This window comes from Mobula hypostoma, chromosome 22 (genome assembly GCF_963921235.1).
Source record: "Mobula hypostoma chromosome 22, sMobHyp1.1, whole genome shotgun sequence".
Lineage (NCBI taxonomy): Eukaryota > Metazoa > Chordata > Chondrichthyes > Myliobatiformes > Myliobatidae > Mobula > Mobula hypostoma.
Window position 1 is genome coordinate 31,845,570 of NC_086118.1, and position 24,069 is coordinate 31,869,638.

The 24,069-nt window shown below is 38.5% G+C and overlaps 1 protein-coding gene across 6 annotated transcripts in view; it reads left to right on the forward strand.

The window, feature by feature from the left end:
- The first annotated feature begins 5,360 nt into the window (after positions 1-5,360).
- rbfox3a (RNA binding fox-1 homolog 3a) overlaps positions 5,361-24,069 on the forward strand; it is a 1,578,835-nt gene continuing 1,560,126 nt past the window's right edge. For 2 of the 6 annotated variants that reach the window (XM_063074393.1, XM_063074392.1), the window contains exon 1: positions 5,361-5,559. The gene's annotated coding sequence lies outside the window, so the exon portion shown is untranslated. Of the gene's footprint in view, positions 5,560-5,962; positions 5,995-6,310; positions 6,464-10,189; positions 10,354-24,069 lie in introns of those variants that run through there. The other 4 variants (XM_063074398.1, XM_063074399.1, XM_063074395.1 and 1 more) reach the window with 4 other exon arrangements.

The following is a 24,069-nucleotide window of genomic DNA, read 5'->3' on the forward strand; positions in this document are numbered from 1 at the left end:
TGCCACTGGAGATATGGGAAGTGGTCCATAGTTGTCAAGGTCTGATCAGAGGGCAGTATGGTGCAACAGGAGTAGGTTGATCAAGGATCCATGTTTTGTGATCGTTGAGAATAATCTCATTCTCTTACGTACTTCAGTGAACAAATGAACAATGTCTTGGAGATTAGCCTTCTGAATGTGGACGTACAATTGTCATCTGCTTGACGACTGAGGTCTGGGTCATTTTTGTCCCAGAGTGTACTCACTGTGGGCAAGTTTCCCATCAGTTCCAAAGTTTAGCTGCACTACTGCAGGAAGTGAACATGCAGTGAGAACAATTGCAGAAAAGTGTGGTGATGAGGATGCAGCCATGTTTAAATTGGAGATCAGCTCTGTAATAGACCCTTTGCTTGGAATCATGAGCTGCATGCCATCATGAAGCAGATGTAACGTGGAAAGGAACTTCTGTCAGTGCTCTCAAATTTAAGGAAGGAGCTGAACAACCTCTCCTGGTTGATAGGATCGAAGACTTTACTGAGATCAGAAGGTGATGTAGAGAACTTAGTAATGCTTCCTGTATTTCTCTTGGAGTTGTTGTACAATGAAGATCATGTTCATCATACCTTTAATTGGATGGAATCCACACTGTAGTTTAGGGAGCTCTTCTTCAGCCACTGGGAAGAGATGCCGGAGAAGGATCCTTTCACTGTGGCAGGCAGCAGGGAGATCCTTTGTGTTGTTCCCAAAGTTGATTTGCCTTCTTTCTTGAAAATGATCAGAAATGGGGATTCTCAAGGAGCATTTGGCGTGTTCTCTTCCTTCGAGGGGCAGATCACATGATTGTGGATTAGTGACTAAACCTCTTCACTGCTAAGTTTTTGAACTTCAGTGGGGATAATGTCTACTCTCTGTGCCTTTTTGTTTCTTCATTGGGAAACAGTATTTTTAGCGTCAGTCAGGACTGGCTGCAAAGATAGATTGAACATGCTACCGTGTTATTGATTCAAGGACACTCACATCAAGAACTCAGTCGTGATTCAAGAAGTCTTCAAAGAATTCCTTCCAGTAGGTGTTGACAACTTTGTTGCCCTTGATAAGTTCACCTCTATTTCTGGTTCTCGTTGAGAAGGATCATTTGGTGATGGTCTTGACAGTGCTGAAGAACCTAGATACACTCAGTGGCCACTTTATTAGGTGTAGGAGGTACCTATGAAAGTAGTCAGCTGGTGTATTTCTGTATGTACATAGACTTCTGCCTCTGTAGCCCATCTACAACAAGGTTCAATGTGTTGTGCATTCAGAGATGCTCTTCTGCACAACGCTGTTCAAATGTGTGGTTACTTGAGTTATTGTTGCCTTTCTATTAGCTTGAACCAGTCAGGCCATTCTCCTCTGACCTATCTCATTAACAAGGCAATTTTTGGCCACAGAACTGCTGCTCACTGGATATTTCTTGTTTTTTTCATCATTATCTGTAAACTCTAAGACTGTTGTGTGTGAAAATCCCAGATCAGCACTTTCTGAGATGGTCAAACCACCTCGTCTGGCACCAACAATTATTCCACAGTCAAAATGGTTTAGATTACATTTCTTCCCCACTCTGATGTTTGGTCTGAACAACAGTTGAAGCTCTTGATCATGTCTGCATCTTTTATGCATTAGTTGCTGCTACATGATTGGCTGATTAGATATTTGTATTAACGATCAAGTGTACAGGTGTACCTAATAAAGTGGCCACTGAGTACAACTCAGCACAAGTCAGAAGTATCCAATGGCAACCAAAGAGTTTTGTCCCAATGTTCAGAAGGTGATTGAAATCATGGACTTTATTATCCCAGTAAAAATTATCCAACAGTCAAGCCTCCATTTTCTGATTATTTTCCATGTTGAAACCAATTTCAAGGAGCAGACTCCAGTCGTATGAGAACGTAGAAAATATTTGTGAAAAAATTTCTCTAATGCTTAATCCAGGGAATAATTTTATTAGTTAAGCCACTGATAGACCTCAAATCTGATACTGGTTAAGTTGAAAATAATATTTCCCGGCTGTAACATGCATGTAGCAGACAGAAGAATTATAAGGTCATGACACACCTAAGCACTTGGGAAATCTAAATCTATTCCAAGTGCACTCTTCTGAATTTTCTTCAATACCTTGTAGTTAATGAGTAGAACTAAGTAAAGAATGTAATTTTAATATTGTCTTCCCTTATTTTATAGACATATTTCAGTACAAAAACTCCAGGGGAATAATCCAGGATACAGATAGTGAAGACTACAGGATCCAATTTTCCACTAGTTCTGAGTAAAATAATTTTTTTCTCCTTTCCTCCAGACCATTATTGTGATGGAAACAATGTCATAAATGAACACTTTGCCAAAATCCTTCTATGTACGTGACCTAAAATATTACCTAGATTTAATAAAATCTTTGCCAAAATTTCAGATGAAATTTTGCTAATTTAAAACCATTGATTTCATATAAACAATGGAAATAAATAAGAATTTGATTAAAACAATAAATATTCTTCACAGGAGATATATTGGGTGTGGTTTAGAACCCAAGACCATAAGTCTGACATAGGAGCAGAATCTGGCCGATCGAGTCTGCTTTCCCATTTCATCATGGCTGATCCATTTCCCTCTCAACCCATTCCCCTGCCTTCTCCCCGTAACTGTTCATGTCTTGACTAATCAAGAACCTGCCATTCTCCGCCTTAAATACATCAACTGACCTGGACTCCACAGCCACCTGTGGCAATGAATTCCACAGACTTGCCACCGGCTAATTTGTGAGCATACAGTGGAGGAAATATTGAATGGGATCTTTCAAGTTCAGTGAAGGTCAAAAACCTGCAAATGCTGAAACACCGATCATCTGAAACATTATTTCTATTTCCCTCTCTTCAGATGCTACCTGACCTGCTGAATATTGTCAGAACTTTGTTTTGTTCTTATGCTTATTGTAGGGATTACTTGTGCTTTTTATTTGCATGAGTTACTTATTCACCATATCTTGGCAAAATTTATGAATTATATCAAACTGGAAGGGGTTATGAAATCTGCAGAAACAATTCAGAAATTGTGCAGTGAGCTGGGCAACATAAATATGAGGGCAGATCAAAGGCAGATGAAACTACGTGTTGACAAAGGCAACCTACCGTCAGAATCTGGATAAATAAGTAAAAGAAAATGCAGATCCAAATCAGAAATAGAAAAAGCTGGGGGAACTTTAGATGGTTTGGATATGTAATTAATTTCAGAAACAGACTAAGAGAGAGTTAATTCCAATAGGAATGCAGATGGAGGAATTCCTGCAATGTAAACTGTTTCTCTTTATGCAGATGCATCCTCACCTGCTGAGCGGTTCCAACATTTTCAATTTTTGTTTTGGAGAGATAAGTAATATGTATATGCCACAAATGGTATGGAAATAACTATGGATGAGAATGAGGACTACTTGAAGAACTAACAGCAATTATGAGTAGATACTGATGAGCTATATTCAACAAGACATCGGAATGTTAAGTTACATAGCTAAAAGATGTTGAAAGGAAATCATGAAGTTGTAGCTAAGTTGTACTGGGCAGGTCACATAAATGCAATTGAGGTATTCTTGCACTCTGGGATGTGCTGGGGAAGAAGCAGGGTGATGCGACTTGATGTTGGTGAGTTATAAGAATGGAGCAGCAATAAAGAGTCTCGGCCTGAAATGTCAACTGTTTACTCATTTCCATAGATGTTGCCTGATCTGCTGAGTTCCTTCAGCATTTTGTATGTGTTGCTCTGGATTTCCATTATCTGTGGAGTCTCTTGTGAATCTGCAGAGATAGTCTGGTTTTACATTCTGAAAACGAAGCACCTGAAAGATCATTTTAAAGACTCCTGCAAGATTATAGTGAATACCCTAAATTGATTTAAGAAACCCCAAACACTGAATAATATAGGAATGAGGTGGATGGGGAAAGTAATTGCAAGCTGAATCATTTATGTTTTTTACATTAGAAGATTTGGATAAGTTTAGAAAATGTTTCAAAGGCAATTTTGCAAGGATTGACATACCCTCTGTTAAAGTGGATTACAACTGGTTGGTGAAGTACCAGGTTTATTGCCCTCAATCCTTTTATCTCCCTTTTGTTTCTTATAGAAAGAATGGAGTTGCATTTACACAATGCCTTTGATGACCTCAGGGCTTGACAACATTGAAATGTTTTTGAAATGCGGTCTCTGTTAAAATGCTGCAATATGCATTTGCACATCCCCTCTGGATTTTTTTCCCCTTCCTTATTATGCCATCATTACCCAGATTAGGAATTAGTTTCTCTTTGGTTATTGTGCTGGCCTTTCCTAGACCTCAAATTCTTTGTTGTTTAGTGTACACAGTTTGACTCACTTTAATAATATTCCAGAATAGACTTGGTCAGTGATCATCAGAGCTCTTTTAATCTATAAATGTCTAAACTGGGATCTCAAACATAAATGGCTAAGAGTAGCATTTCACCTCATTATATTGTCTGGTTAATCATTTTAACAGTAAAGAAAAGCCATGAGAAGCTTTATGTGTGGTGAGACACAAATATCCCCACCAAGGGTTAAAACACTTGCTCTTCAAAACTTCAGGTGTATTGAGTGTTGTTGGTGCAATAGATGCTCCGAAATGCATTGGTCCTTCCACCATCACCCACCTACCAACCACTGCTAAGCCACACTCCCCATCATTGTCACTGCCAGTATTTCCAAGAATTCCAACTTCACACTCAGATCCAAGTATTAGATATGCATGAGGGGTAAGCCTGACTGCAGTCACCCAAAGCGTCACGAGTCTCATGAATTCGCTGATCAGCAAGAACAGGTTGATTTATTCACAGTTTACCAATGAATAACTTACTGCTTTCAATCCGAAATTGTCCCTGAATGTAGAGATCAATAATCTTTGATGCACATAGTTATTGCGAACCATTTTGAGTTTTCCTTCACAAATTCTGCAAAGTGATCTGACCTAGTAGACGAAGTTGTGTCTCTTTTACCAAATCAATTACCGCTCCTTGGTCTCTTGGAGAATTGTTTGCCAGATGTAACCAGTGTACCATCACTAAATGACTCCACATTAAATATGAAGCCACAGCATTATTTCCGAGGCTATAGTTTTATTTATTACATAAAATCATTGAGTTTACAAAGACATCACAGAAGTAACAGGAATAATATGAAGCGAAAGTATATTCATAAATCCAAGTTGACTGAAGGAACAACAATTATTTTCTGTTAATACTTTCTGCTGTGCAATAAGAATAAATGAAATGAGGCAGAAGCCCGTTTGAGTCATGCTTGTGTCTTGACAACACTAATTTATCGCCTGGAAGGGTCAAGTTAATTAGGCAGTCACCTCAAGTCGTCGTCAGACAGCACCTGTCAGTTTGTGTGTTTGTAAGCATCAGTCGGAGCTGTCAGTGCTTGCGATGGTTGCTGAGGGGAGATGCTGACTGATCGAGCTCTGTGCTGATGAAGGAAACTCTGATTGTCTCTGCCTCGGGATGTTAGCAACCCAACCAGCACTTTAACTCTGAGCTGTACAGTTCTGTAAGTACAGCATTTCATTGTCTTTTGAATGTGGAAGAGGGGTATGTGTGAAGAGAAAAAGAGATGAGAAAGCTAGAGGGGTTGAAAACCATGCACGTTAGAGGGAAATATATTGCAAAGGATGGACAAATTAAAAATATTGTAAGGGAAGAAAAATGCTTTCTCCAAAAAATCATTTTTGGGACCTGAAATTATTTTCTTGGTATCTATCAGAAGCTTCTAGCTCAACAGCATTATTTTGGGGTTTAATCTTTATTGCATGAAATTATGTGAGATTTCGTTTAAAGCATTATGAAAATCCTGTAAGATTTTGGAATAGGTATACAGTAGGCTATTTGGGGAGACAGAAGAGATAAAGTGGAGGGAATTTGCGACTTTTACTGATGGAATGCAGAAGTGGATGAAGAAGGACAGGGGAAGAGAGAATGCAATGATGTGAGTGATTATAGGCTTGGGCTCTGCCACTCATTTTCTTTTCTTTCTCAGACTGTTAGGGGTGGTTTGTAAAGCTTGTGAGTGTCAGAGGACACACCGATCCAATCTGGCTCCTGCTCTGACTCCAAGAGCTGGTAGTAACAGCTACAGGAGCTAAAGAAAGGATGATGAGACAGTCAAGCTGAGGTCAAATACTCCTTAACAGGATCAGTGCGAGGGTGGAAATTTATGGCTTTTCTTTTTTATCAGTTCACCTAGAAGCACAACTCTGTGTTTTCTCTGCACTGCAAGAGATATAGTGAAAATTAACTAAGATTCATGCCAGAGAAAGAGGACAGATGTATGTGATCTCCAAAAATAGTTCATTCAATACAAGGTTAAAGTTACATGTTAGCGTGAGTACTGAACCAGTAAATTGAAGTATTCTGCTGTTTTCATCCTTGTATGTGCACTGTTTTCTTTAATACAGGTAATAATTTACCTTTTAAGTTAAAAGTGGGAAACGCAGAGAAAAGCAACATTTGCAGTATTGAATTACATGCTGTTACTAAATGTTTCTCTATACTGTTCATCAGATGTATCACTTAACATTTTGTAAGGTTACGGAACTAAAGCATTTGTATTCTTTCATGCAGCTTTCTCATTACAAATAACTGCACATTTTCTGATGTTTCTGAACATGGTTTAATTGCCTTTGCCCGCTGAGCATTGAGGCAGCTTTTAAACACTTAGCACAAAGGGAATTGTTGATGCTGAACTCTGCATTTACCAAAAGTTGAAACCTCAGTGGAAAATGTTTCCATTGGAACATTGCCTCCTTCATTACTTCTATCCTATTCTTGTATAGTGTGTAATCATATATTAAGGTAAATCTTGTGGTACCTAAAAGTTTAGAATGGTTGTATAAAATATTTCGATACAATATTCTGCTTGAATTAATCCATTTAATGTTACAGAGAATGAGTGTGGGCTTCCCCATGCAAGTTAACTGTTAACAGATTTGTATATTTGCCAAGTAATTGCCTTTGTTAATAAAATGTTGCAATTTTCACAAATGGTAAGTTTGTAGTTGGTACATTGTAAATCTTGTAACTATAATTTATTTCTACAGAACAATGATTACTGAGAGGGCCTTTTGGGGTCAGATGGAGATGATGTTTTCTTGTTTCCTTCGTGCTATTTGAACATTGCAGAGGAATGAATGTAACTATAGTTATAAACACAGCCATGTTGATTAGTGTCAACAGAATGGATGTTAAAAAAATAAGATTCACAAACATAACACAGACAGGATATTGTAAATTCCAACCAACAGGCTATTTCACACACAAACACGCACATACAAATGCACACTTAACAAAAACATACACGCGTGTGCGCACATACACACACAACAACACACACACACACACACACACACACACACACACACACACACACACACACGCAACAGCGCTCAGTTTAAAAATTTAAAAATTCCAGCTAGCTCTGGAAGACGGACTTATCCACAAGCTGTTTGATGTGGGATAGTGCGTGGGGCTGAATTGACCCTTGGAGAGGAAGATATCTAAAGAAATTGTGTAGGAATCTTTTTTTTCTCTCTGCTGCTGAACCCCAGGAGGCAGCGCTGACAGAAACAACAGTACAGCAGCAGATCTCTTTAACATGCGTCTGTGACTGGTGGAGCTGCTGGATTCTGTGCTAATTATCTCGGGTTCGAACAGTTTCGAGTAGTAATGATTAGAGGCAGGAATCAAAAGCTGATAACAGATAATAATGTCGTATTTCAAACCGTGTTAACAGCCAGTGGCAGCAAAAGCAGCTCAGATGCGTAATGTGAGAGATTTGCAATGATAAAACAAAAAGAGGGACTGTGTGGTGAAATGATTAGAGTGCAGTAAAACAGATAGAAATAAATAAAAACAAGAAAGAATGAACAGATGAGGGAGAAACTGCGATGAGAATAGAGAAAAAACGAGAATGAGCCAGATGTTGCCTTTGTACTTCAATCATAAATTTGCATTTCTTGTAAATTTGGCCATGTGCAAATGATGCAGAATTACATAGTTAGAAGGCTATTCCGAGTAAGTAGTCTCTTGATATTTGCACTGAGTTGGGTGGCAAACCGAAAATTACACATAGATCATTCTAAATAGAATGAAGCAGTCGTGTTTTTCCCTCTGAGAAGGAAATTGTTAGTGTGTGTGGCAGGCTACTGAAATAGCCCAGCCCATGGCATGACCTGAATCTGGACAGCATGTAACACTATCAAGGATTACATTTACTTTTTGCATTATCCCGATCTGAAGTGAATTGAATGAGATCTCTTTAATGCATCAAAAGTGTAAACACACTCAGATAGTCTGAGATGACCTGCTGAAAATTCCCAGAGGCTCTCATTATAAAACTGAGTTTACATAGGGATATATAATAATTCAATGTATTCTCAGCAGTATATCGGAATATGAGACCATGTAGGCAAGCATGAGATGAGAATGGAGATATACATCGATGTATGGATCAATCAAACTTTTTTAAAAACCTAACCATCGGTGCTGGAATCCAAGGGTTAATTTCTGATCAGCAGGAACTTTGCCAGCTAGTAGCACATATTGGAAATCCCTGGTGCACTGTAGAGAATTTCCTGTTGTGCATTGTCAGAGGGGAGACTCTAGTCCAATAGTGCGGACTTGGTTTTGATAAGCTCTGAGTGCCCCATTCAAAGTGGCTGTCCACAACACCAGAAGGTTATTCCACTTTGGGGGCATCACAAGGTAGCTCTCATTTTCCTTCCCCATCCATAGCCACATGGTAATCACATTTCAAAAGGAAGAATATAAAGATAAAAATATTTTTTTTAATTTTTCAGGAGATGTGGGCAATATATACCCCATGTTGGCTCATTATCACTAAGTCAGGGATAAAACTCGAACTTCCTGTTGTTTGCAATCCAGTAGCAACTCTTTTTGTTTCCTGGGTAGGGGGATGATTATAAAGTTAGCTTCTTTGCAGAGTGTGGGATTAGCATGGAGACTGGGATGTGAAGAACAATTAATTCTCTGAAACGAAGCACAACCAGTAAATCAGGAAACCCCACCAACTGCATATCAGTTGGTTAGAAAACAGTGAACTGATTTGAATGAATTGCAATGCAAGCACACTATCTCCTCTAAACAGTTAAACCTGTGGATTTTCTTTATTACTTTCCTTAGTTATGATCTATTTTCATTTGCACTTTGACCTAGATATTTCTATGTTTGATAATCGAGACACAAAAATTGTGTAGGTGTTCAAAAATGACTTTCTTACTTAAGTTTCCACTGAGGTTAATTTGCTTATTTGCTTTATTTGTCCATGATTCAGCCTAATGAAAGCATTCTGGAACATAATTAACTCAGAAACTATTCCACTCTGGGAATTATTCCACGATACGTTCAAGAAATGTATCCTGAAAAAGTTTTATTAATATGACTGTATATTAAAAGAGCTTCAATAGGAGTACTCAATATTAAATAACATAAAATTAAAACAAAACTATACAGAGCCATTTACAAATTAAATTGATTTACTACATTCTTGATGATTATAAAAAAATCATGTTTATTAATATTCCTATATCAAAAATACTCTAAATTTGTTTGAATTTAAGGGCTACAAAGTCCCTCGGATCGCCTGTTGATGAGCAATTAGATTCAGGATTGTGACTAGTTTAATGGATAGCCCTGTGATTAGAAAAGAAATCCAGTTCAGGATGTGGCAGAAGTTTGTTCTGTGCTGCATGTATTGTAAGTTTGTATTGGTTTGATCAGTATGAGTAAAATTGTAATGAATAAACTCTTCCCAGTTTTATCCAGGACACTTCCCTTTCTGTGGAGTATGCATAGCACTTTGATTTTAATTTCTACATGAATCACAAGGTTATTCAATTACACTGAAACTACATTACAAAACCTCTCCAATAATAAAAATAAAGCTTCCTGATTTATTTTTAAAACTTTCTTCCACATGTCTGCCTCTAACCCAACTTTTCCTCTGGGGTGGTGATGTTCCAGCATAGAATATTCTGGATACAAAAATCAGGAAGCTGCCAGCCTCTTATATCCACTCCCTGTGTGCACATGAAAATGTCAGCTGATAACGGTTCTCAGAATATAAACGCGCTGGCTGATTATATTCAAAAAAGAGTCTACATACTATCCTGCAAACCATTCTGCTGAAGCATTAGATGAAGAAAAAATAATTGACATCATTCTGTTTTGCGTGGAGAAAATCTCCACTCTAATCAGAATCGCGAAGAAGCAGATTGCGTCAACTTATCTTGGACTTAAACAAAGCAAAGCGGCTTCTCAGAACCATTAGGTACCATAGCTAAGTTCATGAATGTTCATGTGTCATTATCATCAGCTTCATTTTAACATGCTGAAAATTAATTTGTTTTCCATTTATAGCAAATGTATTTATTTATTATAGATATTTCATTTGGAGTGACATGGTGAATCAGTGAGTTAACACGTCACCTGTGCACTTATAGGATTTCAATTTGAATTCAGGCAAGTGAAATGGAATAAAATTCTAATTTCTCTTTCAAGAGTTAAGGGGATTATGTGAAATCTGTTTGGTTAATCACAATGCATTTTCCAAAGGCATGAGTTTACATCAAAAACCTGCCAAACATTTATCAACAAATGATGAAATATATGGCACAACTTTGAGGTAAAAAGTGAGAGAAAATCTGGAGCACTGAGACAGATTCCTGGCTAATGTATTATAATACAAATGTGTGCAGAATTTACAGCTTGGGAATATTATCAGAGAACAGGAGTATACACTTGATAAATTGGAGTAGGAATACCTCAATATTGGATTTTTAAATAAGAATTATAAGTATAAAAGTAACAGGTTTTATATGCAATGAGATAATAATATATCTGCATAACATTTCCAAGACACATTGTTAAATGATATTCAGTTTTTAAAATCACATTTATTTGGCTTATAGAAAAGGGAATTATCATATAATAATAGGAATAAGAAAATAAAGTTATGTTAGATCACTTAAACTGTAGCTCTATTCAATGAAGTTGAGAGGTCTCAGTATTATTAAAAATCTGTTCTATAATGATAAAGCTGTTAATCACTACATTTGAGAAAGAAGTAGTTAATATTGAAAGTAAAATAGGCTCATGGAGTAAGAGAAGAGAATTTGGATTAGAATGAATAGTGCCAACGCGTGTTGAGGGATTGAATCGATTTCTTCTATGTTGAGATTTCTAACTTGTTAAAGGCTCCACTAAATTGGTATCATAACTTAGCAAGTCTGTAGTGCGAAGTGTCAGAGGAAATAGAAGCATCAAACTGATATGGTGGGGATAGCTTTTGATGTAATTTGGGTGCAGAGAAAGCTGCATTAATTTCCATTCAGTCAATGGTTCACTTGGTCTGGAGTGGATGGGAGTTAATGTGCAGAGGTCAGTATAACCAGTGACTGATAATCTCATAAGCGCTTAGTAACAGTTCCTAGAACATTTTCCCTGAACACAGTTCCAGTGTTTTATTTTTCTGTTAGTATCCTTATATAAGATGTAATCTATTGTTTAACTCTGAAAATCTGATAGTATCAAGACACCAATGACAGCAATAATAGAAAATATTTTTCACTTTTGGCTGTAAAATAACTTGTCAGGTTAGCTGCATTTTTCATTAACAATAATGACAAAGGGTCATGGATATTAACATTGATGCACTGAGTGTGATTTTACCCTAGTGTTTCTATTTTATTTTAAAGGTAAGAGTAAGGTAAATATATTGATTTTCTTACATGTTATACGAGGAAAATCGAGATTTTTCCAGAACTGTGGACAAAATGCTTTCGATATATGGGACCACAACATATTTTTCTGTGCTTTAATAATTAACACTTTACAATCAACTGTTGTTAAAGCAACTATGATTATGTCAAGTTAAGTTTCCCAATATATCTCAAATATGCCAATGAATATATAGTATACTGTAGGTTAAGATAAGGTGAAGATTTGTGGTCAATGTTCTAAATAAGAAACTGGGATTCAATTTCTTCATTTGGTTCCTCTTTAAATTTCAACTATTCCTCATTAATGAGGGGATAGTGGACAAATACATGATAATGATCTGGATGAAGAGGCCTTTTTTGGGGATTGGATTGATAACTTGAATCAAGGACACAGTTTGTGACTGAGGTTGGATAATGAAATAGAAACAGTGTGGGAAGATTTGGAGGCTGTTTTAATTACTGGGTAACTTCATTTCAAGCAAGTGAGATGGGTTAAATCGTACACCGTAGACTGTTAAAAGTCAACCATGATGTGGATTCTTCCAATTGTCCAACTTCAATTCAGTGATGATCATCAGAAGCCACTATGACACTGTAGTTTCTGAACTACTTTCAATTATGTTGGGTTGGATGATTGGGAGGGTCTCACAAAAATTCTATCCACTGAATTTACCTCAAAAGATGATTCTGACAGAATATGATACATTAAATTACTCAGTGAATTGTTGTGATTGGATTTTTGTCACTGCATAAAGTGCTTTTAAACAAAACAGCATTATATGTCAAACTCTTCGATTTGAGATAAACTTATAATAAGAAAACCTTGCATTAATAGCAAGGTGAAATATTTAAAGCCTCTGATCAATGACATTGATTTATATAGAACAAACAATAAATCTAAACACAAGCTTTATAAATATTGCATTGATCAGGGTAAGTTTACACAAAATAATTCATTGTGGAATAAATTATTTTTCAGCAAAAGCAGAATAATTCTGCAGATAAAAGTAGCACTGTATAAATCTTATACAACCACTCTGAACTCTGCCTAAACACTCAGCTTAGAGTCAAGGAGTTGTAGACCTGTACAGCACAGGAGCAAACCCCTCGGACCACCACGTCAATGCCATCCTGTTTTGCCCATCTATACTAATCCCATTTGCCTTCATTAGTGCTGTATCATTTTATACCTTGTCTTACTTAAGTGTCTCTCTAAATACTACAAATGTAGTGATTGTGTCTGACTCTACAACTACCTCTAATAGTATGTTCCAGATATCAACCACTCTTTATGTAAAACATCTTTCCCTCAAACCCCCTATAAAACTCTGACCTTTCTCTTTAAACTAATGCCCTTTTTTGTTGGGGAAATGTCAAGGGAGGGGAGGGCAGTTGGAGCCTCAGCTGTGGCTGCGTGTTTGTGCCCTTGAGCAAGGTACTTAATCACACATTGCCCTAGTCTGTGCGAGGAGTGGCGCCCCACACAGACTTCCAGTCTGCACCTTGGAAGGCATGAAAGTGCCCGACACAGACCTCTCATGGTCTGAGTCAACGTTCCCTCCCCTTTTTTGTTGATATCCCTACAAATAGATGAAGATTCTAACTACTTTCTCTCATATTGTATGTTCCTCTATCAAGTCACCTCTCATGTGAGTGTTCTAGGGAAAACAAGCCCAGCCGCTCCAATCTCTCCCCAGTCTGAGGAATATTTTGGTGAATCTCATCTGGACTCTCTCCAGCGTAATCAAATCATTCCTGTAGTTGAGTGACCAGTACTGCACAAAACACTCCAAGTATAGTTTAACTAGTGTTTTGTAAAGTTCCAAAATAATGTTATATTCTTTGCCCTGACTTATGAATACAAGCATGCCAGTTGCCTTCGTCACCAGCCTATCTACCTGTGTTGTCACCTTTAGGCAACTATGGGTTTGAAACCGAAGGTCCCTCTGTTCATCATCATTCCTTAGTGCCCCACCATTCACTATCTATGCCTTACACTCATTTGTCTTCCCACCTCAGCCTTTTTGGCATCAAATTCCATCTTCCCCAACTTTCCACCTGATCTATATTATGCTGTAGACAACTTTGCTCATTATTCACAGCACCAACACTTTCCATATCATTCACGCTAATCATACCTCCTATATTCACATCCAAGTGTTAATATATACATCAACCAAAATGGATCTCAGCACCAATCCTTGTGGTCACAAACTACCAACCAGAAAAGCCACACTTGCACCACCATCCTTTATCTCCTTTCACCATATCAGTTTTGGATCCAATTAGCTAGCTTGTCTTAGATCCCAAGTGCTCTCTGGGCCATAGAGAACCTATCAAATGCCTTACTGAAGTCCACATCAACAATGTTTAGTGCGCTGCTTTCATCAGTTTTTTTAGTTACCTTCTCAAAAAATCTCATTCAAATTAAGGGTGGGTGAGATTTCTCCCACAAAGGATTGTCAACTATCCCTGATCAACTCCTGCAATTCCAAAAGCAGATAAATTCTACCACTAAGGATTTTCCTTAATAAATTCCCTACTATTAGCATGAGGCTTACTGGCTTGTTAGTTACCTGCTGCTCTTCTTAAATAAGGGGGCCTTGAAGGTTCTAACCTGAAACACTGACCGTCTAATTCCCTCTGTAGATGCAGCCTGACCTGCTAAGTTCCTCCAGCTCTTTTTTTGTGTGTGTTGATTCATATTTCCAAAATCTCATTTTCTTGTGTCTCCAAACAACAACTGTTCTATTTCTAGTAGTACTCTGCAAATATTGTCTCACAGAACTTACCTGGACATAATCAATAAATTCCATCTAAATTCCACATAAACCGCTTGCACAACAGCAAGCCCAGCCATTGTTGGGGAGGTTAAAATGCCCCATTATGATAAGGTTATTTCTCTTAAACCTTGAGTGATCTACTTACATACCTGTATCTGTTCCTCTAATTCCTGTTGGCTACTGGAAAACCTGTAACATTAGAAAAATGATTGCCCCCCCACCTTATTTCTAAGTTCTACCCATATGGCCTCATTGGATAATTCCTCTCGGATATTCTCTTTACACTCTGGTGTTATTTTCTCCCTAACGACTGGCATGGTTCCCCTTTCTCATTTGTATTTTCCTCTGTCATGACTGAAACTTTTATACCCCGGGGCACTAAGCTGTCAGCTCTGCCCTTTCCCTGATTGCAATAACATCATAATTCACACCGCTGATCCATGCTGTAAGCTCGTCTGAATTACTTGCGAGGCTCCATGCATTAAAGTAAATGCAGCTAAGCCTGCTAACCCTCCCATGCTCCCTAACCTGCCTCTGTCTGCTGTGCTCGCTGGATTTGATTTATCCTCCACATTTTTCTTCCCACCTGCTGCACTGTTACCATGCTTACGGTTCCCCAGCCAAATTATGATTGCAGGGGCTTTCTACTTCTCCTTCTGCCAATGCACACTACGGCTTTTGGCTATTCTCTCTGCCCTTTCAGAATATCTGATAGCTGGTCTGCGACATCCCTGAACCTAGCACTCTGGTGGCAACGGATCGTTCTGGAGTCTCACTCTCAGCCACAGAAGTGCCTGAGACTGTTTGCCTCGTGGAAGAATTCTGCACTACCACTGCTTGCCCTAGACTCTCTCCTCCCTGTTGTGCACCAGAATCAACCTTGATGCCACAAGCCTGTTAGTTGCCATTTTCCCCTGAGAGGCCTTCCCTCCCAATCACTGTTCATTTTTGAGAGGAAAATAATCGGAGGGATTTCCTGCACTACCTGCCTGCATTTATTGCCCTTCCTGGTAGTCGCTCATCCCCTTTCTTTCTGTACCTGTGACAAGGTTACTCAATACATTTTTAGGTCCAAATGCCCCAAGTATTATTTGCTGCAGGGTACTGGTCCAACCAATTCTTGAGTTTCATCAAAGTTTCTAATTTCTCATCCTTGCTGATATTCTGCATACTTAGCATTTTTTAATAAAAATATTTTAGGTTATGTGTCCACTTGGCCAAAAGAACTGAGTATCATCAATAAATGTGACTTTGAGTTTCTTGTGAATCACATAACCTCTTATCTCTATATTATTAAGCTGCCACATAAGTTTATTGCAATCTTGGCATAACTTAAGTTTGTAATGACTTTAATTAGTTAATTAATTAATTTTCAATAAATTAGTTGAAATTAATAGAAGAGAAATTGTAAGGTGCTCGTAATTGGCAGTCAAATTACACTTAGGAGGGTAAAGTAAGCCCAGAAATTCTATGGTATTATGCAATGGTTTTGAGAACTACAGGCATAATAAGTCTAAAAATACATAACTGGATGTTACATTTCTGGAAATTACAGCATAGATCACTATGTAAGTGAAATGTTTATGAATGAAGGCTGCGAGGTATGATTGACTAGTGTCAATCAATATGCATGATACAATTCTATCAACATTAGGATTTGCTTCCAGGAACAGCAAGTCCATGAGCTATGAATACAGAAACAGCCCTTATCCAGGGAGATTTCCACAGGGTGAGTTCTTCTTCTCTACATTGATCACTATGATCCTTATTCCAGGTCCCTACCTCTTTTGGCTGACACCTAGCCAACAGCTGAATGGTGACTTTGCCCCACTCTCGGCAGTCAAGGGCAAATCTACCCTAAAGCAGCTGTACAATTATCACAGTTGCTACAACAACAAGTTGCCCTGGAAGCATAGTCACAATTGTGTGTTACACTGGGTCCACACTTCAATGTGAATATAGTTAATGACATGAGAACTGATATTGCTGATTCTAATGTGCCCAATACATTCCACACCTTGCACTTTACAATAATGCTTCAATGAGCCTCAATCAAAACGTTACAGATCCCTGGAATATTACATTTGAAGAATTTTTAAGGCTGAGCTATACCTCCGTACAGGACATTATCACTTGGTCCTTGGGCCTATCACTCTAAAGCTATCCCACTTTCCGTGTCCTAATGCTTTCCTGAGCTAACCTTCCTGACTTTTACCTGCTCCACCAAGGCCTCCAGTGCAAGGTCTGAGAAGTTTGGAATGCAATATTTCCTGTGTACTTCAATGATTCCACTCCTGGAAGATCTGTGGCCCAGATTCTGGGCTAAGCCCAACGCCAAGCTGATGCTGGATTCCTCCGGCATCCTTGTCAGTGAACAAACATTTTGCAGCACCATCAGTCTTCCTCTGTCTGCTCCTCCATTTGTCTTGCCTGACTCCTCAAGAGCTGAATTTACTGCATGAAAGGAGAACATCATATCTGTTCTGGATGAAAAAGAATGACCCAGCCTCATTCCATTTAGTAGTTTGATCCACAGCCTTGCAAAATACAGCATTTCCATCCCAATGATTTATTGCACTGTGTATATTCCCACCAAACCAACACTTTTAGACAAGGTCCACGTGTGACCTTCCCATCTGGCAAGTTGCCACTTGCACTATCTTTGTCTCTTGCACATCCTGGATGTAACTTGTGCCTAGTATTTAGCACCTAACTTTTAATTGTGTTCTAAGTTAAGCAGAATCTTAGTGACTAAAACTGAAAACTTCAAATATTAGAAATATGAAATAAAAAACAGAAAGTGCTGTTCCTCTTTCTACAGATGCTGCCTGACTGAGTTTTTCCTCTATTTGTTGTTTCCATTATCTTAGTATATCTTGGTTAAGTACCTACCATTCAGAAAATAAACCGCAGTGAATTATCTAGGCTGTTCCAATAGCACCTCCCAAACTTGTAATCCCAATCACCATGAAAGACATCAGATAGATAAGGATATTGACTCCTGCATATTTCCCTCCAAATCACACATATTCTGAAACAAAAACAGAAAACTCAGCAAGTCAAAGAGAGTCCAGGGGAAGGAAATGGAGTTAATGCTTCAGGTTAAAAACCTGCAGCACAGCAGATTGTAGAACATAGTACTGTACAGGAAAGTACAGGCCAGCTCAGTGAGTAAACAAATGTGCCATAAGTTACAAAGATGAGAAGGATTAAAGCCAACAGAGGGAATGTCTGTGATGTGCAGACCATAGTTGTCAAGGTAACCATTAATTTAAAAGATGGTAGTTAGATGCAGGCAAGCTGAAAGAGAAAAAAATTAAAACTGAAAGGTACTGCCACATTTGTGAAGACTAAAAGAGTGAATTGGTTACTTGAAATTGCTAAATTCCGTATTAATTCTTAAGTACTGCAATGTGCAATGAGATGTTTTTCCTTGGGTTTAAGTTGGGCACCATTGTAGGTCAAAGAAAGAGGTCAGCGTGGGAGGTGGTTAGAGAACTGAAGCAACAGGTATCTGAAAATTCAGAGTCACCCTTGCAGACTGAGTGCAAGTACCCTGCAAAGTATAATCAAACAACAGGAATACTGCAGATGCTGGAAATTCAAGCAACACACATCAAAGTTGCTGGTGAACGCAACAGGCCAGGCAGCATCTCTAGGAAGAGGTACAGTCGATGTTTCAGGCCGAGACCCTTCGCCAGGACGTCCTAATGAAGGGTCTCGGCCTGAAACGTCGACTGTACCTCTTCCTAGAGATGCTGCCTGGCCTGCTGCATTCACCAGCAACTTAGAAAAGTATAATCAATACGTCTTTGGTAACTCTATTCTAAAAGACCCACATCAAAGAAAGATGTGTCTGTTGGTGGACTCCCACTGAAAGTGGTGGAAATCACATCTGATAATCTGATGTACCTGGAGGTTGTTGGGGTGGTAGGTGAGTACATGGGGAATGCTGAGCTTGCTATGGCTGGGAGGAGAGGGGATGACAGCAGAAGTGTGAGGAACAGAGGAAATGAGGTTGCGAGTCCAGGTAACTATGTTAGATGGGAATCCATGGTTAAAGAATAGGTAAGACATTTTAACCGCTCTGGTATGGAAATGTCACGATCAGTGTATATACAAGCAGATGGAGAATCAAGAAAAATAGAAAAGAGTCCTTCCGGAAAGCAGAGTTAGATGAGGTGTGTTCAAGGTAGTTATAAAATGAGACCATTTTGATGGATGTTGAATACTAAGCAGAGATGGAGATAGACATGCCTATAAAAAGAGACAAAAGTAGAAGTGGCAGATGTGGGATTAATTGTAGCATTTAAGAGGAGCTTGGATAGGTCTATGGATGGGAGGGGTTTGGAGAAGATACAGGTAGATGGGACTAGGCAGAAGATTGGATTCTAATGGATTGGATGGGCTGAACGCCTATTTCTGTGCTGTAGTACTCTATGACTCTGTAAGAGTTAGATGTGGACTATTTGATAGTCAGGGGCAAATGGAAATCAATATTTTTGAGTTGGATATGAAATCAGCAAGTAGCACTAAGTAATGGTGTAACAGAAAAAGAGTTGAGGGAAGGTACTGAATTGAACTGAGAAAAATAGACTACTCCATGTAGAATGTGCGGAGAAGTTCTCTTTGAGTTAGAGAAGGATACCTGTCCTCTGCTACATTTCTATGAATAGGACCTCTGGTGAGATGTCTGAAAATCTAATAATCCACCCTCTTCCATGTTGTGTCACTCTTCAATAACTTCCAAGACACTTTCAGTTCCGGCACGAATGCTAGCAGCTGCTGTAACTTCCCCTTAAGGAGTGCAGGTTAGCTTTAAGTGGTGCAGCTAGCCACTTTTGATATTGCCTCTCCGATGAAGTTTTCAACCCATCACTGATGAATTAACACTGGACGGATACCACTGGTATTTCACCCAATGAATCCCAATTAATTACCACGTTGTCCTCTAGTAGCTTTCAGTTTACAATTGGTCTCTCTCTGCTGATTCTGTTAAAATTTCACATCTTTGATTTCTTCATTTTAAAGCAATTTCTGACAGAAACATCAGCTTGACACTTCTCCCTTGGTGAAAATTGACCTGCTATGTACATCGAACAATTTTTTTTGTCTTTGTTTCATAACTTGATCTCTTTTCAAGAGAGAAAGTTTCAATCTTTCCTCCAGGCAGTGTCTGGAATGAATCCAGTTCTGTGCATACCCTTAATAAATAACACAAGCTTTCAAAAACAGGGACATCAAAACTCGATGTAAAATTCTAATACAATCTCACCAAAACTAGATGTAATCTCTACCCACTTTTCAATGATATTTTGGGTGGTACGTCTCAATGTTCTGTCTGCTTACGTGATTCTCTGTAAGTGATCAAAAGATGATTTTTTAAAAAATCAGTGAGCCCAGTTCGTGAGGAGAATCAGAATAACCAGAGACAAGCTCTTTGGGTAAAGATTACCAGAGCTTTGGGCTAAGCTAACATTTCTACAGTTGTCCAATCTTTCCTTCCTTGTGGCTTTAAATATTTCCAATTCAACCTTGCTGGTTAATGGTTTCTTCCATTCTGAGATTACCGATATCGTTTCAAGAGCTCATTCAGATGCTTAAATTTGCCAGCTTTTGGGGCACATCCATCTTTAACAAAATGGATAAATTGTGCAACTATACCATACCCATTGTATATCTACTGAATGATTAATGAGTGGAGGGGTTTATCTCATTTTTGGCTGTCACTAATGTGTGGCCCTTCTGAACACTCGATATTTCACTCACAACTGACTTCACTCACAACCTCTGAATTACCAATTCTAAATGATTCACCAGTATTTTGTGTCGTTCTTCTCTTAAAATTTGAAGTGATTTCCTTCTTTATGTCTAAACGTCTGTTTGACCACATTTTCTTAAAGCCTCTTTTCTGCCTCTTTGAATTCCTCTGCTCGCTCTCATAAATTTTTGCCTTTTCATTTTTTTTCATAAGATTCTTAAAATTTTGTCTGTTTTCTCTTTCTTTTTGAAGTGGACTGATTTGTAACATGTAAATCTGGTGCATTTCAGAATCAAATGAATGCCCATAGCTTATGTTGTGGGAGCAATAAATTTAATCAGCTGTTATACGAGCATTGTAAAGTGACCGCTGGAATAGAATAGTAGGAGTAATTTCATTATTTATGCAAGAGTGGCCATCCAGACCTGGAAACATGTGCAAATTTCTTCAAGAAAGATGTGAAATGATACTGCTTTCATTGGAGTAAAGGGAATGAATCGGAAAAAAAGAAAATAATATGTACACTCAGTGACCACTTTATTAGGTACACCTGTATACCTGCTCATTAATACAAATATCTAATCAGCCAATCATGTGGCAGTAACTCAATGCATAAAAGCATGCAGACATGGTCAAGAGATTTAGTTGTTGCTCAGATCTAACATCAGTATTGGAAAGAAATATAAGTGATTTTAACTGTGGAATGATCATTGGTGCCAGATGGGATGGTTTGAATATCTCAGAAACTGCCGATCTCCTGGGATTTTCACGCACAACAGTCTCTAGAAATTAAATGGAATGGTGCGATAAACAAAATACATCCAGTGTGGGGCAGTTCTGGGTGAAAATGTCTTGTTAATGAGAGAGGTCAGAGGAGAATGGCCAGACTGGTTCAAGCTGACAGGAAGGTGACAGTAACTCAAATTACCATGCATTACAACAGTGGTGTAAAGAAGAGCATCTCTGTATGTACAACATGTCAAACTCTGAAGTGGATGGGCTACAGCAGCAGAAGACCATGAACATACACTCAGGAAGTACCTAATAACTGGCCACCAGGTGTATTTCTGATTCTATGAGAGACTTTCACCGATACAAAATACATCTGTATGACATATATATCCATTTCAATCCACAATTATGAAATCTATTCCATCCATTCTGTAAAGATCAATATAGATCAAAGAGGCCATTCAATCCATCTAAACACACAAAATGCTGGAGCAACTCAGCAGGCCAGGCACCATCCATGGAAAAGTGTTTCGGGCCAAGACCCTTCATCGGGACTAGACCCTACATCCAGTCCTGATGAAGAGTCTCGACCCGAAACTTCGACTGTTTACTCCTTTCAGTGGATGCTGCCTGGCCTGCTGAGTTCCTCCAGCATTTGGTGTGTGTTGCTCTGGATTTCCAGAATGTGCAGATTTTCTCGTGTTTGTGATCCAGTCCACCTGGTTCAATCTTTCGCAGGAAACTACAATCTCCTCTTCAGTTTTACAGTTTATGTGTCATTTTAATTGTTTCCCAGTTCTTTTCTCTACATCAAATATGAAATTCTACAGTCCGTCACTTGACTAGTTTAGAATTGTACCCCACTACCTTATGTTCATGACATAACATAGAATAACACCAAAGGTTAACCTATTTAATACCTCATTACATTTTGTACAATTTTAGAAAATGTTACATCCAATTAAGACTCTGGGAGCATGATTGCCTAGAAATAGCATTGTCTCTACAACTGTGCATCAAGGTAACAATAGCAATGGAGAACCAATACCATTTTCATCTGGATCTTAGGGAATGTTTTTCAAGCCTCATGGACGTACTGTAAGTAACAATATACCCCAATATATAATGTGGTTGCACCCATTAACATTCATAGTGATAAGCATCTAGAATGAACCACAATCGTGGCCATGTCTTAATTTCTTAAAACAGCATTCCTGGGCTGGAATTGACATCAGAAACAATGGGGCAGATTCGGGTGAACTGTAAGAAAGATTGGCAGGCTCAGGCACCCATCAACATAATTGGACATCATGGTGATGCACATAGAATCCTATATATGAGATCCATTAGATTCAATTAGACTGCTCACCTATCATTTTCTCCCCACAAAACAAATAGACAACTTCACCTTCAAAATGCTGTGAACTTTACTTAATTACTTTGTCAGAAAAGAAACCATCTTTGTCTTCTTTGGGTGACACTCCAGCAGTGGCTCAAGTCGAGTACATCTATTTAGGGTGTGCTTACGTGGGCTTTTTACCCTCTATTAGGGCCTGCTTTGTTTGAGGTGCATACTGCTCATTGTCACATATTTTGTACTTCAATACCATACGAGCGATGTTGAATGTGAGGGATGTTGTAGCGTGATGAAATCACCAGAGAGACAGAGTCACTGGTAGATACAAAGCAGCTTCTTTATTCGACACAACAAGCAGGCATCATACGGACGGAGACGCTTTCGGGAGAAAGGTCTGCTAGCTCAATGTGGGCTCGATATTTATATGCTAAACACAAAGGCAATCGCTACTTAAAAGTTATAGACAATGCATAGACAATGATTCCTGTTGAAGCTACATACAAAATATCACACCATCCTTTCCTTCGGACGCCAACATGTCTGGAATGCAAGTTCAATCCACAATACATTTATTTGGCATTTTACATGCTAACATAGAAGACAATTAATATTTATAATGTATAGATAATACTGTCTTTGAAACTACCCCATCAGGTCAAACTACGGCACCAGAAGCATCTGGTATTCACACCTTTTTAGAAAGCACATTGTTGTGGATGCAATCCACAGTACTTTGTCAAATAGAAGTTCTGGTGGCCAAAGTCATTTAAGTGTAAACAAATCATCTACCCCAAAAAATTCATTCTAACAAGGGAAGTCGCCATTTTATGGCCGTTTGAAACCATGCAATTTTAACACAGATTATATTCAGTGTATGCTGGAAATTGTTGATTGTGTATTGTGATTAATTTTGCACTTAAACTCAATCTGATAACACTCAAAGAACCTGGGCTACACAATTAATTTTTTGGGCCAAGGCCCTCTGTGAAGTTTGTGAATTATGGTTTTGAATTAGTCCTTCCTTAATTCTGGAGTCGATTTCTTGATGCCTGTTTTAATATCTCAGTAATATCTGTGAATCAGGCATCAGGTTATGGATGTGTAGCGTGCATTAGCCTTGTGTTTGCTTTTCCTTCCTGAGCCACAATATCTGGGAAAGATCAATAAGTTGCCTGGTAGATAGCAGAACTGAACCCTTCCATCCTCTCTGCTGGAATGTAGGAGCACTCAGGATATTAGAGTGGGGAGGTCACACGAGTAATGAGTAAATATTAGTTAGGCCCCTGCATACAGTTCTGATCACTGGATCACACAAGGAACATTATTGCTCTTAAGAGGGTGCAGTGGAAATTTATGAGCATGTTGCCATGCTGGAGAATTTTAATTATATGAAGAGAGTGGTTTGGCTGGGTTTCTTTCTTTGGAACTGGGGAGATCGAGGAGATATTCAAGCATGCAAAATTAGGCTCAAACATGAATTTAAGATAAAGATGGGAGGTTTAGCAGAGGTCTAACAATAATTTTCTCATCTAATATTTATCATTTAATTAATCTTATTAATTCCAATGACATTAATTCGCTAGTTCTGATAAAAGCTTATCAACCTGAAGCGTTAACTCTGTTTTTGGCTGCC